The 17,875-nt window shown below is 45.2% G+C and overlaps 1 pseudogene across 1 annotated transcript; it reads right to left on the bottom strand.

Moving 5' to 3' along the window:
* Positions 1 to 969: 969 nt before the first annotated feature.
* LOC309638943 (tripartite motif-containing protein 26 pseudogene) lies at positions 970 to 9,343 on the bottom strand (annotated as a pseudogene). The gene has a single exon. The product of its transcript is annotated as a tripartite motif-containing protein 26 pseudogene (transcript).
* Positions 9,344 to 17,875: the final 8,532 nt, after the last annotated feature.

The following is a 17,875-nucleotide window of genomic DNA, read 5'->3' as shown; positions in this document are numbered from 1 at the left end:
ACAAAGGTTCAACCGAGTAATTGGTGTCGACCTGTGCAGGTGTACCGCGTCTTATTGCATTTTGAAGATACTGCATTTTTTACTAGTTGAAGGTTTGCGCCAACCGTGCAGTGAGCAAGTCATCAGCGCCACTTTTCCAACAGCATTTGCTCACTTCATGTCTCTGAGTGTTGGGCTGCACCCGGCAGGCCTACAAGGCCTGTGCTTGCCCAGCTTCAAGACAGAAGAAAGGCTCGGAGTCAGCAACAGAGACGTCAGTGGTGCAATGGATGGGGAAGCTTACACATCTGAAGCAAGATCCTGGAGCGACACCCCACCGTGTGCGGGGGTCAGGGGGGATATTACCAGTTATAGGGGAATTGACATCACCTGGGCTCATTAGTTACCAGGGAAACCAGTAGTGGGGCACACCCCTCACATCCTCCCTGATAAGAACAATCACTAGCTAGGGCCAGGGGCAAGTATGGAGGAAGGTCAGTCATGTGAGTAGGGTATAGGTGAAGCAGGCCCCGGTTGGGCAGGGGATGTACAAGAGAACAAGAGAACAGCCATCCTGACTGGCCTGACCATACACTATATCAGAGTTTGGTAAATCTCACAGTATTTCAAACTTTTCATTATTATTATATTTATTATGCTGGTCTGTGATCAGTGATCTTTGATGTTATTATTGTAATTGTTTGAGGGCACCAGGAACCACTCCCATAGAAGACAACAAACTTAATGGATAAATCTGTGTGTGTTCTGACTGCTCCACTGACCAGACGTTCCCTCATCTCTCTCCCTCTCCTCAGGCCGCCCGATTCCCTGAGACACAACAACATTGAAATTAAGCCAGTTAAAAACCCTACAATGGCTTCTAAATGTTCAAGTGAAAGGAGAGTTGCACATGTTTCACTTTAAATCAAAAGCTAGAAATGATTAAGCTTAGTGAGGAAGGCACGTCAAAAGCCTAGAAAGGCTGAACGCTAGGCCTCTTGCACCAAACAGTTAGCCAAGTTGTGAAAGCAAAGGAACAGTTCTTGAAGAAAATAAATAGTGCTACTCCAGTGAACACACGAATGGTAAGAATGCAAAACAGCCTTATCGCTGATATGGAGAAAGTTTTAGTGCTCTGAATAGAAGACCAAACCAACCACAACATTCTCTTCAGCCAAATTCTAAACCACAGCAAGGCCCTCACTCTCTTCAATTCTATGAAGGCCGAGAAGGTGAGGAAGCTGCAGAAGAAAAGTCTGAAGCTAGCAGAGGTTGGTTCCTGAGGTTTAAGGAAAGAAGCCGTCTCTGTAACATGAAAATGTGAGGTGAAGCAGCACGTGCTGATGTAGAAGCTGCAGCGAGTTATCCAGAAGATCCAGCTAAGACCATTACTGAGGGCGGCTACGCTAAATGACAAATTTTCCGTATAGATGAAACAGCCTTCTGTTGGAAGAAGATGCCATCTAGGACTTTCATAGCTAGAGAGGAGAAGTCAATGCCTGGCTTCAAAACTTCGGAGGCGAGGCTGACTCTCTTGTTAGGGGCTAATGCAGCTGGTGACTTTAACTTGAAGCCAGTGCTTATTTACCATTCCTCAAATCCCAGGCCCTTTACGGTTTATGCTAAATCTACTCTGCCTGTGATCTGGAAATAGAACAACAAAGCCTAGATGAGAGCACGTTGGTTTACAACATGGTGGACTAAATATTTTCAGCCCACTATTGAAACTTACTGCTCAGAAAAAGATTCCTTTCAAAATATTACTGCTCATTGACAATGTACTTGGTCACCCAAGAGCTCTGATGGAGATACATAATGAGACTTTCCCTCCTCTCCTGCTTTCCCTGGTTGCTCATGGACCAATGATATGGTCTTAGGTATGTTGGGTCATGCTAATAAGGGCAACATCCCAGGGACAGCAGAAAACAAAGGTCAAGGAGACCTGGATGCTTGGACATCCTCCTGGTGCAAAGCCACCCTAGCAGCCCTGGAACTGCTTGCCTCACTGTCATGGGGGACACACACAGGTTTCCATCCTGTGAGACCACTGTTATTGGGGTTTCTGCTGCACATACTGAATTAACACATATCGAGAGAATAGGACTTCCCAGGAGTGTGTGGCCATGGTGCTCTGTTCTGGAGATGAGCAGAGATATATTTAGTGTCACCTCTGTGGGCTCTTGGGACATTATTGTGAGTTAGAGAAAGGGAGAACTGAGCCAGAGGGGGCAGCACAGGGAGATTGGAGATTGTTACCCTCCTCATCTTTCTAGCCATAGGGTCTGGCCTAGGGAAGTGTTTGGGTCACCAGGTGTTAGATTTGTGAGCCCTTGTTTCTTCACTTCCCATCCTCTTTGCAGACCAGATCTCCTGCTCATCCTACCTAGGATCAGAACCACTGCTGGTCTCCTCCTCATCACCCTGTCTGCTGACAGGGATTGTGGAGGTGGAAATCTAGAGGATTAACCCCTCAGGTAGAAAAGGAGTGCAGGGCCATTCTGCATCAGATTCCGTAAGGAGTCTGTGCTTCCCCCAACTGGTTTGAACAGCTGACTTTTGGATAGTTGACCTCCGGTCCCTCATTTCCTGTGCCCTGGTGATCATAAAACTCTATCACTTCACTGTATTCTCCTTATCACAAATGAGTCACCAGGTCCAGCTTATACTCCAAAGGTGGGAATTACACAAGTGCATGAGCACCAGGAGGCGGGAATCCCCTCTTAGAAGTGTGCTCACCACAAGGGGCCTCTGGCAACCCCCTGAAAGTGTGGCATCTCACAGGGCTGTAGCCAGGAGCGCAGAGATCAGAGCTGAGCTCAAAGGGGCTTTGTGTTCCTCCCACAGGAATACAGGGCAAAATTATGATCCCAGAAAGGTAGCCCAGTCTTCTAGGTAATTTGGGGATTGCAAGAGGCAAAAGGCTAGGTAGAAATATAAAGAAGAGGAAATAAAAAGACACCCAGCAGTTCTAATAGTTAATGTTCTCACTTATTTTCTTATGGTTCTGAGAAGTTGCAAACGTCTTTTTGTTTACTAGTTACATGGTTTAATAATCAGCATGACCTTAAATAACTTAGGAAATATAATGAACCGAGGGATGAGGAAATCACATGACCCAGGCCTGACCAGTCAGGTTACCACGTTGTACCACATCCACCTAGCAACAGGGATTGGTCCAAGGGTAGTCTTTCCTCTCCAGTACTTTATGTATGGTCAGTGTGAGAAAGATGTTTATCTTTCTGCTAAAGTTGTGAAAGTGGGTAATGTGAGGGGGTTAGAGATCATATTGTCTGTCTTCCCCAGGAACAGTGAAAGAGAAGAGAAATTGAGGTCTGATGACAAGTTTGAGCCTCCAGGTCCAATCATGTCTCTAATTGGCCTCACCCCTGGCCTTCCCAGGTAAATCAACATGTTACACCTCTTTTGCCAAAGCTAGATTCATTCGAGTTTTGTTAACTTGCAACTGAAAGAGTCTTCTCACAAGAAGGCAGACTTTTCTGTGATGCTGGGTATTTAGATAACACTCGTTCACTTGTTATTAAGACTTTATTTTTGTAGAGTAGTTTTAAGTTCACAGCAAGATTGAGGGGGATATACAGAGATTTCCCGTATACTCCCTGCCCCCATACATGCATAGCGTGCCCCGTTATCAATGTCCCCTGCAGAGTGGTGCGTTTGTTACAACTGATGGACCTACACCGACACATCATCATCACCCACAGTCCGTAGTTTATATTATGATTCACTCTTGGAACTCTACATTCTGTGGGTTTGGACAAATGTGTAGGAACATATGTCTATTATTATAGTATCAGACAGAGTGTTTCATTACCCTAAAAATCCTCTATTTTCCGCCTACTTATTCCTCCCCTCACTCCCCAACCCCTGGCAACACATCTTTTTACTGTCTCCACAGTTTTGCCTTTTCCAGAATGTCATATGCTTGGAATCATACAGTATATAGACTTTTCTGATTGGCTTCTTTCACATGGTAGTATGCATTTAAGGTTCCTCCATGTCTTTACAAGTCTTGCTAGTTCATTTCTTTTGACACTGCATAATAACCCATTGTCTGGACGTACCACAGTTTATTTATCCCTTCATCTACTGATGGACGTCTGAGTTGCTTCCAAGTTTTGGCAATTATGAATAAAACTGCTATAAACATTCATATGCAGATTTTTATGTAGACATGTTTTTATCTCCTTTAGGTAAATACCGAGGAACACAACCGCTGGATTGTCTGGTAAGAGTATTTTTAGTTTTGTAAAAAACTGCCGCACCATCTTCCAAAGTAGCTGTACCATTTTGTCTTCCCACCAGCAATGGCATTTTGCCTTCCCACCAGCAATGAATGAGAGTTCTTGTTATTCCACATCCTCTCCAGCATTTGGTCTTCTTAGTGTTCTGGATTTTGGCCATTCCAATAGGTGTGTAGTAGTACTCATTGTTTTAATATGCATTTCCATGATGACATATAATGGGAACATCTTTTCATATGCTTATTTGCCATCTGTATATCTTCTTTGGTAAGGTGTCTATTAAGGTCTTTGGTCCTTTTTTTTTTTTTGGCTGCGTTTGGGTCTTCGTTGCTGTGCACAAGCTTTTCTCTAGTTGTGGCGAGCGGGGGCTACTCTTCGTTGCAGTGCGTGGGCTTCTCATTGCGGTGGCTTCTCTTGTTGTAGAGCACGGGCTCTAGGCGCGCAGGCTTCAGTAGTTGCAGCATGTGGGCTCAGTAGTTGTGGCTCACGGGCTCTAGAGTGCAGGCTCAGTAGTTGTGGTGCACGGGCTTAGCTGCTCCACGGCATGTGGGATCTTCCCGGCCCAGGGATTGAACCCGTGTTCCCTGCATTGGCAGGCGGATTCTTAACCACTGCGCAACCAGGGAAGTCCCTTTGGCCCATTTTTAAATGAGACTGTTTTCTTATTGTTGAGCTGTAAGAGTTCTTTGCCTATCTTGAATAACAGTTCTTTATCAGATGCGTCTTTTGCAAATTTTTCTCCCAGTCTGTGTCTTGTCTTCTCATTCTCTTGACATTGCCTTTCTCTGAGCAGATGTTTTTAATTTCAATGCAGTCGAGCTTATCACTTCTTTCTTTTTTTTTTTTTTTTAGTATTTTTCTTTTTCAAATTTATTTATTTATTTATATTTATTTTTGGCTGCGTTGGGTCTTCGTTTCTGTGCGAGGGCTCTCTCTAGTTGCGGCGAGCGGGGGGCACTCTTCATCGCGGTGCGTGGGCCTCTCACTATCGTGGCCTCTCTTGTTGCGGAGCACAGGCTCCAGACGCGCAGGCTCAGTAGTTGTGGCTCATAGGCCTAGTTGCTCCGTGGCACGTGGGATCTTCCCAGACCAGGGCTCGAACCCGTGTCCCCTGCATTGGCAGGTGGATTCTCAACCACTGCGCCACCAGGGAAGCCCCCTGATTTTTTTTCTATTTATCTGTCTAATAAGTATCTTATTAACATTAATCTTTGACTTAAGAAACATTCTAAAGAGGAACAGTTTCAACATTATCTTGCTAAATTCTGACCCTGTTCTTTAGTAATTACTCATATTTCATCTCATATTTACTTCTAACCAAAATCACTGCAAAATCCTCTATCTACACCCTTAATCCATAAAATCTGTTCCCTTCAGTCCTGTAAGTGAAACATGGACTGCGCTGCAATTGAATATTATAGTTAAAACCTTTGGCCACTCACCGTATAGAAAAAATCTGGTTGCGCATTGCTTTGTCCCTGCTATAATGAGGATCAGAACATACAATGTCAGCAATCGACTTGTACTTGCTTGTATTGATAGATACAGTAATAGGGTATAGGAATCTTGTGTTGTTTGGTCATATTTTTTTGACAAAACATTCTTATACAACTGAGCTATCAGAGCAAGTATGCCCACATCTCTTGAACCCAGCAGTTTAAATAAGGGACGTTCTTCTTAGGCAGCTAGCATCTGCTCCCATGTCTTGAGAATGCTAAACTACGTGAGTCTTGATGAGACCACCTCTTATTACAGAAGCCAAAAGCACGCTTTCCTAACCTTTAATGTTGCTGGGGCACAGGCAGGCATCCTATTCTCTGGCAATCTGGTGCACTTATGCCAGATTTTGATTTAAGAGTTAGTTACATGAAGAACTATGGCCTGTTCTATCCACTAATTTCCTGAGACCATTCCCTCCTCAACTCTTCATTCTCATCTCTATGTCCAGGAGAACTATACCCATCAGTTGGGTCTATGAATCCACCAAGATAGCTACTGCCAAACACACCTCTGGCTCCACCCCTGTCTGTATTCACTACTTCTTCCTCCTCTGCTCCCCACCAGATCACACCCACTCTCCACTAGCTTGTCCTCATGCATCATATGTTCTGTTTACGTACTGACAATCCCAACAATCCTCTCAACCCCTGATGACTCCCCCACCTGCTCCTCCCTCTCACTGCAGCTCCCGCACTGACTCCCAGCTCTCTTGGGGCAGAATTTGCAAGCAGGTAGGCACACATATCCCTACCTCTTTACACTCGAAAAGCCCCAGTAACGTTTAATAAATTTCCCTTTTTCTAAAATTAGCCAAATTTGTTTTCTGCTGCTTATAGTTAAGACTACTAATTTAATATTAAGCTAAGTATCTATTTCTACCATCTCAAAACACAGCTGATATAAGACTGAACTTCAGGACCAAGTGACTTCCAAAAACTCATATACACCTGAACCTCACATGGCTTCCACTCCCCCCTTCTTATTGCAAAAATTATCAGAACACTTCAGAAAGAAATAAACCAATTCCCACTCCAGATAGCTCAAGTCTCATAATGTATCAATGGTAAGCAGGTATGAGTTGCAAAACATTAACTGTTTACTCAGCTGCTTAGAAGGATGGCAGGAGAAATTATGTGACAGAAAAGGTGCTCTAGAACTGGATATGGATGTTGTAATCAATTCCTATTTGTGGCAGGGGCTGCAGTCCCATGATATAGTCACTCGTTCTCATACCTTTGTCTCAGTGGCAGGTGAAGAACCAAATCAAAGGCAACAGAAGAGAAAAATTAATAATTAATACACATTTTAATAAGTACTTTAAAGACATTTCAACCATTCCCTTGTAGAGAAAGCAGACCAAGCGTTACGACTCCCATTTTAGAGACAAAGCAGTGAGGACAAGAGACTCCTGACTACCATAAGGCTCCAGTCACCTAAGTGCATTCAGAAACCCCGCAGGACCACCTAGCTGAGGCAGAGAGCTGGGAATGATGTAAAGGAGCAGAGGATCAATGAAAACACCGAGGGCTGTGCCCAGGAGGTCTTCTCTCAGGGTCTCAGGGTAAGTTTGGATCTCATGCAGTCAAGCCACAGGAAAGGGAAAATTCTCCCAGTGAAGGAAGATGAGAATTCATAGAGAAACTCTTGAGTTCTGGCATTGGTAAAGGTTACCTTCCCACCATCATAATCCAGAGCAGCTCCAGTCAGCCTTGGACAGTAGGACAGGATCTGGCAAGGCTCAGGGCCGGTGCATATATAGACCCCAGCTGAAGACAGCTGCAGAGTCCAGAACCCCTCCTCAGGGGTGAAGCTGAGAAACCCTCTTCTCACCACTGACTCTCTTGCCACCCTCACCGGGCAGAATTCTGGCCACATTCCATTTTCCTGCGACCATTGCCCTCCGACTCCTCCTTCTCACCTCTATATCCAGGAGAACTAGACCCATCAGGGATGCCTAGAAATCCACCAAGATAGCTACTGCCAAACACACCTCTGCTTCCACCCCTGTATTTCACTGCTTCTTCTTCCTCCCCTGCTCCCCACCAGATCCTGTCCACTGTCACTTCCCAATACACTTTGCCCCACGTGAAGCCCTTACTGCCCAGCACGCCAGGCTCCGGATCAAATCGCTGACCATGCTGCTATGTGTTCATCCACAAGCCAGTGAATATCATGCTCTTCCCATTTGGAAACACTGAGAGGTAGCCGCTGGCTGTCTGGGAATTCAGGATGATCCTCCCTGTGGGGACAAGGAGATAAAGGCGTGGCATCACAAAAGACAGCAAATGAGATTTATCCCATAGGTCCCGGGGCCTTTATGACAATGGGGGGAGACTCCTCAGGGGGCCAGGCCAGAAACTGCTTTTGACCTTGTGCTCATACTATTAGCAACCATATCTGGAAAATGAAGAGAACACAGAAAATTCAAGGGCACAGGCAGTGTGATGAGACTTGAGAGGGAAAAACGGTAAGGACTGGGATCAGTGCAGCTGCACAAATCTGGGGAAAGGTTTGTGGTTTTGAAATCTGAATTCTCAGGATAAAGAATTTGGATACATTAGTCACACGAAGACCTTCCTCTTTAAAATGAAAGAGCTGACCCATAAATAATGGAGCTTCACAGGAAAGCTGCAATTAGCAAACTTCAGCCACTATCCTCTCCAGATGCTCACTTGTTTTATATTCCAGATCCCTCATCAATTTTCCTAGAATAAAAGTACCAAAGGACAGTAAGCGATTCTGACACCACATCTTCTAGGTCAAATTCTCTTACTGTTGGCTAATATAACTTTAGAAGGTGACAAAGCACCATGAAAACGCAAGTGAAATAGAGAAATCAATTCAGGAGACACCCAGAGCTGTCCAGTGTAAAGTGGTTCATGTAAATATCCCAGCCAACATCTGCTGAACCCACCTGGTGCTTCATTAAAGAGTACCTGTGGACATATTCCCTGTTGTTAAACTAAGTCCTAAACTTCTAGTCCTAGACCATACTATTTCTCTCCACTCTCAAAGATACCTCTTTTAGATTCATTCTCCCAGTATTCTTTAAATTAAAAAAATTTTTAATTGTGGTAAAAACACACAACATTTACCATCTTTACCATTTTTAAGTGTATAGTTCATTAATGTTAAGCGTATTTAACTTGCTGTGCAACCAATTTCCAGAACTCTTCCATTCTTCAAAGCTGAAACTCTCTACCCATTGAACAACAGCTCCGCATTTTCCCCTCCTCCCAACCACTAATCTACTTTCTGTTCCTGTGGATTTGACTACTTCAGAGACCTCCCATAAATGGAATCATACAGTACTTGTCCCTTCGTGACTGGCTCATTTCACTTAGCATAATGTCCTCAAGGTTCATCCATGTTGTAGCATGTGTCAAAATTTCCTTCCTTTTTTAGGCTGGATAATATTCCATTGTCTGCATATGCCACATTTTGTTTTTCCATTCATCCACTGATGGATGGATTTGAGTTGCTTCTACCTCCTGGCTATAGCGAATACTGCTGCTATGAACACGAGTGTGCAAATATCTCTTTGAGATCCCGCTTTTAATTCTTTGGAAAGTGGGAATGCTGGATCATATGGTAATTATGTTTTTAATTGTTTGAGGAAATGCCACACAGTTTTCCATAGTCTCCCAATTTTCTTTTGCTTCACTGTTAAATGTGAAATATCTTTTTACCAACTCTGAGACCTATTGACTATGATTCTGCTTTAGTCTAGGTAACATTCTTAGACTATCATGTGGAATGCTCTCTGGTTTGGACTTGCTTAGATTCCCTCCCCAATGTCCCTGCGTGGTGTGAGGGACGTGCACAAGAGCAAGGAACTCTGAGAAGCCACGGTCACAATCAAAACCTAAGGAAACATTATAGAGAAAGAAAGAAGGTTTTCTAGGCTCAGAACCCCTTCCTTTACCATGGAATCCTTTGAGTCCTTTCTCTAAAGAAAGAAGTTTATCTGAAAATTCTTGTGTCTGTTTTTTGATTGGAGGACTGATAGGCTTTTCAATCCAGAACTTCTTCCTGGGGTATCTAGAGAAAATGAAGTCACAGTTAGAACTCCTGAGAGAAAGGCATGATTTCCCATCGTCAGCACGTGCATGCGCACAAACACCAGCAGTGGACCAAAGGGGCAGAGAGTAAAAGCTGCTTTTCCAAGTGGTTGGTTTCAACATCAGAGTCAAAGAGTAGATATATAGAGTTCTGAAGAAAGGGCCATGATCCAAGGATTCTCTACCCACCAATATATCATTTATAGACAATGTTAAAAAAGAGAGAAAGCCATTTTCTGCCTTTGAAAGTCTTTGAAACATGCCAGTAATACTACAACCTCTAAGGAAATTACTTGAGGATATAAACTAGACAAATTAAAATTAAGCTTTAAATATACATTTTTAAAAGCTTTAAATTTAAAATGAAGGAAGTGCTGGGCAGAGATATATAAGCTAAATACAAAATGAAGGAAATCTGAGGTCTTGATCTTATTATCAAACAGGATTGGATTCAAAGCAAAAAATTATTAAGTAAGACAACAGAGGGTGTTTTATGTTACTAAGAAAATTATAATCCACAATTAAGATACAACTCTCCTTAAAGATCATACAGAAAAAAAGTATCAAATATAAAAAGCAAGAACTATAAGAATACAAGTAAAACGGGCAAAAACTCATTGCTAATAGGAATCTTTGAGTGATTGCTTCTAGTCCATAACATATCAAGAAGTCAAAAAATAAGTGTCAATACAAAATACCTAAATAACAAAACTACTAAGGAAAACTTCATGGAGATATAGCAAATCCTATTCCAAGAACACAGAGAATGTACCTTCTTTGGAAACGTTTGGAACTGTCCAAAAGTTTACAATGTACAATACAGAAAGCCTCAATAAAGTCCAAAATGGTAGAAATGGCAACAAAATTGTCTGGTCACAAGATTTAAAAACGATGAAACATAAAACTATTAGAAAACACCCTGCACACCACTGACAGGAAAAAAAAAAAAAAAAAAAGAGGGAGGAGAGTCCTTGAAGAGGATCTTATCCTGGAGGAGAATGTTGGACAGAGTTCTCACCTCCTTGTCTGGACCTGGCTTGTCTAATGCTTGTTCCCTTCACCCTCCCCCTAGAGGACGGTCCCTGCCTTGTGCTGGTTGGCAGCCAAACCATCAGGAGTTACGGTGTCTTGATCTTTGGAGTCGATGCCACTCAGCAAGGCCCTGCCTGAGCCCTCCCTGCTTTGTCTCCCGCAGGAGCCTCCAGAGCACAGGTGACACAGCATCCCAGCCCTGATGGAGGGGTCACCCTGAGATCCTGGGCCCTGGGCTTCTACCCTCAGAGGTCACCCTGACCCGGCAGCGTGATGAGGAGGACCAGACCCAGGCCATGGAGCTTGTAGAGACCAGGCCTTCAGAGGACAGAACGTTCCAGAAGTGGGCGGCCCTGGTGTTGCCTTCTGGAGACGATCAGAGACACACGTGCCACGTGCAGCACCAGGGGCTGCCTGAACCCCTCTTCCTGAGGTCCGGTGTGGAGGGATCTGAGGCGGAACCTTCTTCTCAGGGAAGTAGGAGCCCTCTGGGGACTTTCAGCAGGGTCAGGGCTCAGATGTGAGGTCAGGGCCCCTCACTCTCCTTTCCTCCTCAAAGCCGTCTTCCCAGCCCAGCATCCCCATCAAGGGAGCACTTGCTGGCCAGCTTCTCCTTGCAGCTGCTGTCAGTGGCGTTGTGTTTGCAGGAGTTCAGATTGCTGGAACTTTGCCTGCAAGAACTGTGCTCTAGAACACCAAGAACTCAGGTTAGGAAGGGATTCTGGGTTTCATTGTTCTGACCCCAGGGTCTCACACCTCAGGGGCTGAATTGCAACTCCCGTCCTCGTGCCTTCTGGAGCCAACGTGCAGACATCCTGTTGTGCAGCAAAGCGTGGAGGGACCCTGGCTGGTGGGAGGCCAGCTGAGAAAGTGCAGGTGAGCTGGGAGGCTGGGGACCTGCTGGATCCCCTGAGGCCCTGTTCCAGGTCAGGCCAGTGTACGTGGCTGCCTTTGGACTCCAGGACCTTGATCTAAGTTCAGCTCCCCTTCTCCTCTATGAGGGTTCCAGGAGCAGGGCCACATGAGGCCCAGAAAGTACCAGATTGCCTGGGGAATGGGTCTCTTTCTAGTGGGACAAAAATTCTCAGGTCCGTCTCCTGCAGGATCCTAAATGTTTTTACAAAGATGAAGTAGTATTAAGCCCAGTCCTACAATGAACTGGCAAATCTGAAGGGAGAGTGTAACCTGCATGTGTGTCTGTCTGTGTGTGTTCACATGCGTATAGAAATGTGTGTGGATGTTTGTGTATATGTGTGTGGGTGAGTGTACACAAGCGTGTGTGGGCCTTTGTATGCGTATGTGTGCTTTTGTGGTGTGCGGGTGTGCATTGCTCTGATGCGTCCTCATCCTGGCCCCCACCCTGGCCTTCTCCAGGTGCCCCTCCCACCTCAGGGGATATAAGAGACAGGACAGCTCTCCATCAGCACATGAGTAAGAAGAGGCTGAGGTGATGAGTGTTGGGGAGAAGTGGTCCTCATCCTCTTGGAAGAAAGAAACAGGAGCTGCATGAGTGGACTCTCTTCCTTCCCAGGATTTTGCCTTAGTAAATGTGTCAGATACCATTTTAAGGGACTTACATGAATCAAATTATTTAAATCTCATAAGAGTCCTCTGAGATAGGGACAGCAATCAACCCCATTTTACAGACAAGGAAACTGAGGCCTCTGAGAGCTTGGCTGGCCCTCGCTTGGCTGAGCCATGACTCTAAGGCAGCGGTCTGACCGTTGCACCCAGGTCTGTACTCACTCTGCTATGTTGACTCCCATACACTGTTCACCAGCCTCACTAAGGGTCACCTCCTCTGGAGGCTCTGACAGCTTCCCTGTCCCTTCTGGGCTCTGAGACTGGCTGGGAGTCTATTGCGTTTCTCACACTCCCTATAGGTGTGTCCATGGGGTCTGAAGTGACAGGAGAGTTGGTTCTACATTGGCTGCTGGAGTGTGTTTGCCGGAGGTGGGGGGAAGTGAGGGTCACATCTGGGCTGTTGGGCCGCAGTGGTGTTTGCATCTGGGTGTGAGCTGGGCTTTCCAGATGCTGAAGGGTGAAGACCAGCAGGGGCCGTGCAGAGTTTACTCATCATTGTGTTATTTCACAGCCTGAAACCACGGCCCCTCGTGGGCCTGAGAGTCACAGGGGTGTTCATGCATCTCCTTCCCATCCCTGCTGCCCTGACTGCTCTTCTTCCAGCTGACTTCCTGGGAACATCTGCTGTCCAAGGTGACACATGAGGAGGGGTCTGGCCACACCCCTGCTCACCAGCACTTCCTGCCACCCTGCCTGCTGCTCACTTCTGGGGCATCCTGGATGAAGTGAGAGGACAGCAACTAGGACAGACAGAGAAGCTGACATGATGCTGGTAAAGAGAAAGCAGAACGTCTGTCACCAAGAAAAGGAAAGGGCTGCCTTAGGGAAGAAGACTGAGTAGTTTCTTGTGGGCTGTTACACTGGTAGCCTCAGACTTCTGCTGGATGTTGACAGGAGGCTGACCTTAATTTCTTGCCATGTAGGACTTTCCAACGCAGCTGCTTCCTTCCTCAGAGCTTGCAAGCAGTGAAGACAGTAGAAAGTCAGCCAGCAAGATGGGGTCTTGCTCTTCTATGATCTAATCTCAGGAGTGACATCCCCGTTGTCATATTCTATTGGTCAGAAGCAGGTCCCAGGTCCCACCCACACTCAGGGGTGGAGAGCCACAGGGTGTGAACCCCAGGAGGCAGGGATCCTTGGGTAGATCCTTGGTATCTCAGAGTCTGTCTGCACTGGGACATTCCAGGTCAGAGAAGCAGGAGCACGAGGTAGTGAGGACTCTGCCACGGATTGCACAGTCACTGAACAGTCATTGTCACTGTGGGTCCGCCTCAGGCAGGATGATCTGCAGAACTGACTTGTGTTTATCACGGCACCGACCTGGATACAAGAATCAATGTTTTCATCGGAAAGGTTTCTCTCCAGGTCTGTGGGAATCTGAGAGGGTCCCCTCTGAATATTTGCCCCCTTACTTTTCAAACCTCCTACACCTCTAGGAAAGTGCCGTCACTAAAGTCACCCACATTTTTCTTCCCTGTGTCATCCTGCCAGCAAACCCTGGGCTCCCATTATTCCTCCCATCTTACTTTCCTACAGGATCCCAGAGTCACTCCTTGTGATTCTAGCTTGTTGGTTTCTTCCCCTTCATCCAGATTATTTCTTAGTGATTTTCTCTCGTGTTGATTACTCAGCTTCATTAGGAAATTGTGTTCTCTAACTAACCCTTTCTACTAATTTTTGGACCAAATGGGCCAAGGTCGTCTCTCCAATCCTCAGCTCACGTCCCACACAGGGACAGGAGAAGAGTGGGGCTCCTGGGAAGTCATGGACTGGCACAGACCCTCATCGGGGTGAGACATTCAGGTCACCAAGCCATAGACCTTAGCTTTCTTTATGTGCCCGGCAGGGGGCACCACACCCGGCACACAGTATGCTCTCAATCAGCTCCCTCCCTCCTGGAAGCTGTTTCCCCGACAACTAATTATAGACTATGTTGCATTTACCAGGCCATTTCACTCCATCGTGAGTTCCTTGATGTGTCACACACTGAGGCCCAGCACAGAGCCTGACATCTAGTAACCGCGTAATAAATGATTACTAAATGAGTGTGGGGTTTTCTTTGGTCATTCAACATTTATTTCAACTTACTAATACATTCATAAAGTTTAAAAAATTCATATGACATAAAGGATATACAGTGAAAAGTAAATTTCCTCCTCCATCCCATCCAAAACCCTTCCAAATTCCCTCCCTGGACACAGTAACTATTACCAGTTTCGACAGTGTAATAGAGAGCAATTTCATTTTATCAGGTGGTATTTATCACATATTCTATCTGCAATTTTGTTATCAATTAGCAATATATTCTAAGATTATTCTATTTTTAAAATACAAATCTGGCTCAGCTTAAGATACTGATAATAACAATTCTCCACTGCTGATTTAAAAATATTTAAGTATAGCAAAAATCATCTCTCTTCCATAGTAATAGAGTTTTTTTCTGGACAAAGTCACCCAGATTAAAAATACATTCGGGACTTCCCTGGTGGCGCAGTGGTTAAGAATCCGCCTGCCAATGCAGGGGACACGGGTTCAATCCCTGGTCCGCGAAGATCCCACATGCCGCGGAGCAAATAAGCCCGTGCACCACAACTACTGAAGCCCGTGCCCCACAACTACTGAAGCCTGCGCGCCTAGAGCCCGTGCTCGCATCAAGAGAAGCCACCGCAATGAGATGCCCCCGCACTGCAACTAAGTGGAACTAGAGAAAGCCCAGCAACGAAGACTCAATGCAGCCAAAAGAAAGAAAGAAAGAAATTAAAGTAAAAAAAAAAAATTCAATCTCCACTACTTGTATCCTTTTGATTAAGTTCTGGCCAATATGATGAAGCAGATGTGAACTTTAAAATTTTGATCTTAATGGGAATAAACCTTTCTTCCTTCCCTGCTTTCCCTGGTTGCTCCTGGACCATGAACATGGTCTTAGGTACCTTGGGTCATGTCAACAATGGCAACATCCCAGGGACAGCAGAGAAGGAAGGTCAAGGAGACCTGGACGCCTGGACATCCTCGTGGTGCAGAGCCACCCTAGCAGCCCTGGAACTGCCTGCCTCACTGTCATGGGAGACACACACAGGCTTCCATCCTGTGAGACCACTGTTATTTGGGTTCTGCTGCACATACTGAATACATATCGGCAGAATAGGACTTCCCAGGAGTGTGGGGCTGTGGTGGTCTGTTCTAAGATGAGCAGAGATATACAGTGTCACCACTTGGGCTCCTGGGACATTATTGTAAATGGAGAAAGGGAGAGCTGGGCCAGGGTTGGGGGCACAGCACAGGGAGACTGGAGACTGTTACCCTCCTCATCTCTCTAGCCATGGGGTCTGATAGGGGAGCGTTTGGGTCACCAGGTGTTAGATTTGGGAGGCTTCGTTTCTTCACTTCCCTTCTTGTCCTTTTCACAGACAGTTCTCTTGACATTCCAGCCAGGATGAGAATCACTGCTGGTGGTCTCTTCCTCCTCCTCCTCCTGTCTGATGGCAGTGACTGTGGAGGCTGAGATTTGGAGGAGAAACTCCTCAGGTAGGGAAAGAATGCAGCGTCAGTTGTCATTGGGTTCCATCGGGAATCTCTGCTTCCCCAGCCAGGCCTGGACAGCCAGCCCTGAGACAGCTGACCCCGGGTCCCTCATATCTTTTCCCCTGGTGATCCCCAAATATACATTCATCACTTCCCCTATTCTATTTGTTACCAATGAGTCACTAGGTCCAGCTTATGTTCCAAAGGTATTAGACAGGGGCATAGATACCAGAGGAGGGAGCATTGGGGACCAACTTAGAGTCTGCCAACCACAGGGTGACTTTGGGACCATCTGACTACATGGCCTGTCACACGGCTGAGGCTAGCAATGCAGAGACCAGAATAAATAGAGTTCAAGTCAAAGGTTTTGGGGCTCACTTCACAGGAATCCAGATCAAAATTATATTCCCGAAAAACTGGCCCGATCTTCCAGGTAATTTGGGATTTTTAAAAGAGAGAACTTTGTAGGTAGAAACATAAAGGTAGGAAATGAAAAGAAAGGTAGCAGCGCTGAGAGTTAGCGTTGTCTCACTATCATTGACAACGATCCTTCCAGTTTCCGCAAGAACCACAGTGGTGAGTTAACTGGTATGTGATGTGACCACCACCCCTGCATCCTTTAAGTCTGTGAGGATGACGTTAACTTCTTTCATTATCCCAAGACACAATATCGTTTTTAATGTTCTGTCGTGGCTGAGCTTGGGCGGCTTTTTCAGGGGCTTCCACTAAGCCTTTCTTACTAAAAGCTTTTACTTCACAGGATTAAAAACAACCAATATGAGTTCTCTGGGTGACATTTCCAATTACAGCTCATAAGCTTGAGAAAACCAAAGGTAAGATGTTTCCAGATTTGGCTAATGATTACCCTAAGGATAAAAACAATTTCTCCCTCTGGGTCATAACCCCCACTTATATTTTGGCCTAAACAATTATTCTCTTGATACTGTACTTATGGAAGCTTTTTATACTTTATGTATTATTTTAATTTGTTTTTACTGGAAGAGGCAGCCTTAAAACAAGTTCTATCACGTTACTGGGAATGGAGTCTCCATGACCTGTTTTTTCACTCCTGCTATTTATCTGGCACCATGGTAGGTGCTAGAATACAAGTCCACCTAAACCAATGATACTTTATCTCTTCTGTGAGCCAGTGCTGGTTTGTGAAATGTTTGCTCTCAGCTCACAATAAGAAACATACAGACATTGAAAGTGAGTGTAAGCAAGTAAACTTCTACCTTTATCTTGACCCAGACTGGTAATTGCCAAGAAAAAGATGAGCATTTATATCATGTCATTGGATCTGCTAAGACAGTTGGATCATTAGTTCCTCATGGACCAGAGATTGAGTAACTTGCTGTCTAAACTAGTATTGATACTTCTTTGTGGGGATCACATGTAAACTGATAAGTGATATGGATACTTTCCCCAGAAAGATGTGCATGTACAAAGAAATATGAAACTTAGTATAAAATGTCAGTGTTTATGTATGGATCCCATGAAGACTTACAGATCTTGTTTTTTTAAGCTTAGAAAGAGACAAAGGTAGGGAGAGGACATTCTGAGTAATCATTTCATTATTGAAAAATGCACTCTGCTTATCTGAGTATAAACTGGAGTAGACAGAAGCTGGACCCCATAACAGAACATCACAGAAGAAGTTGAAAGATGTCATTTATTACTTATTCATCCATCCAACCTGACTGCTTACAATGAACCAGGTCAAGTTCTCGTCTAGGTCACTGCTGCAAAAATTGAAATTTGTCATTCTTTTTCCCTTCCTCACCTTCAGCCTCCACCCCTAGAATCTGTACCCTCTTCCCAAGTTAGGGGAATTTCAAACTTGAAGATCTTGGTAGGAGGTAGAGGCCACCTCCCTCCATAAGAGAGAAAAACCTGCTTCCAAACATTCTGGCAGGTTGAAACAGCCTGAGGCCC

Source organism: Balaenoptera physalus (genome assembly GCF_965194825.1).
Source record: "Balaenoptera physalus genome assembly, chromosome: 11".
Classification (NCBI taxonomy): Eukaryota; Metazoa; Chordata; class Mammalia; order Artiodactyla; family Balaenopteridae; genus Balaenoptera; species Balaenoptera physalus.
Note: the sequence above shows the minus strand (reverse complement) of the source record. Positions and strands in the feature narration are given on the sequence as shown.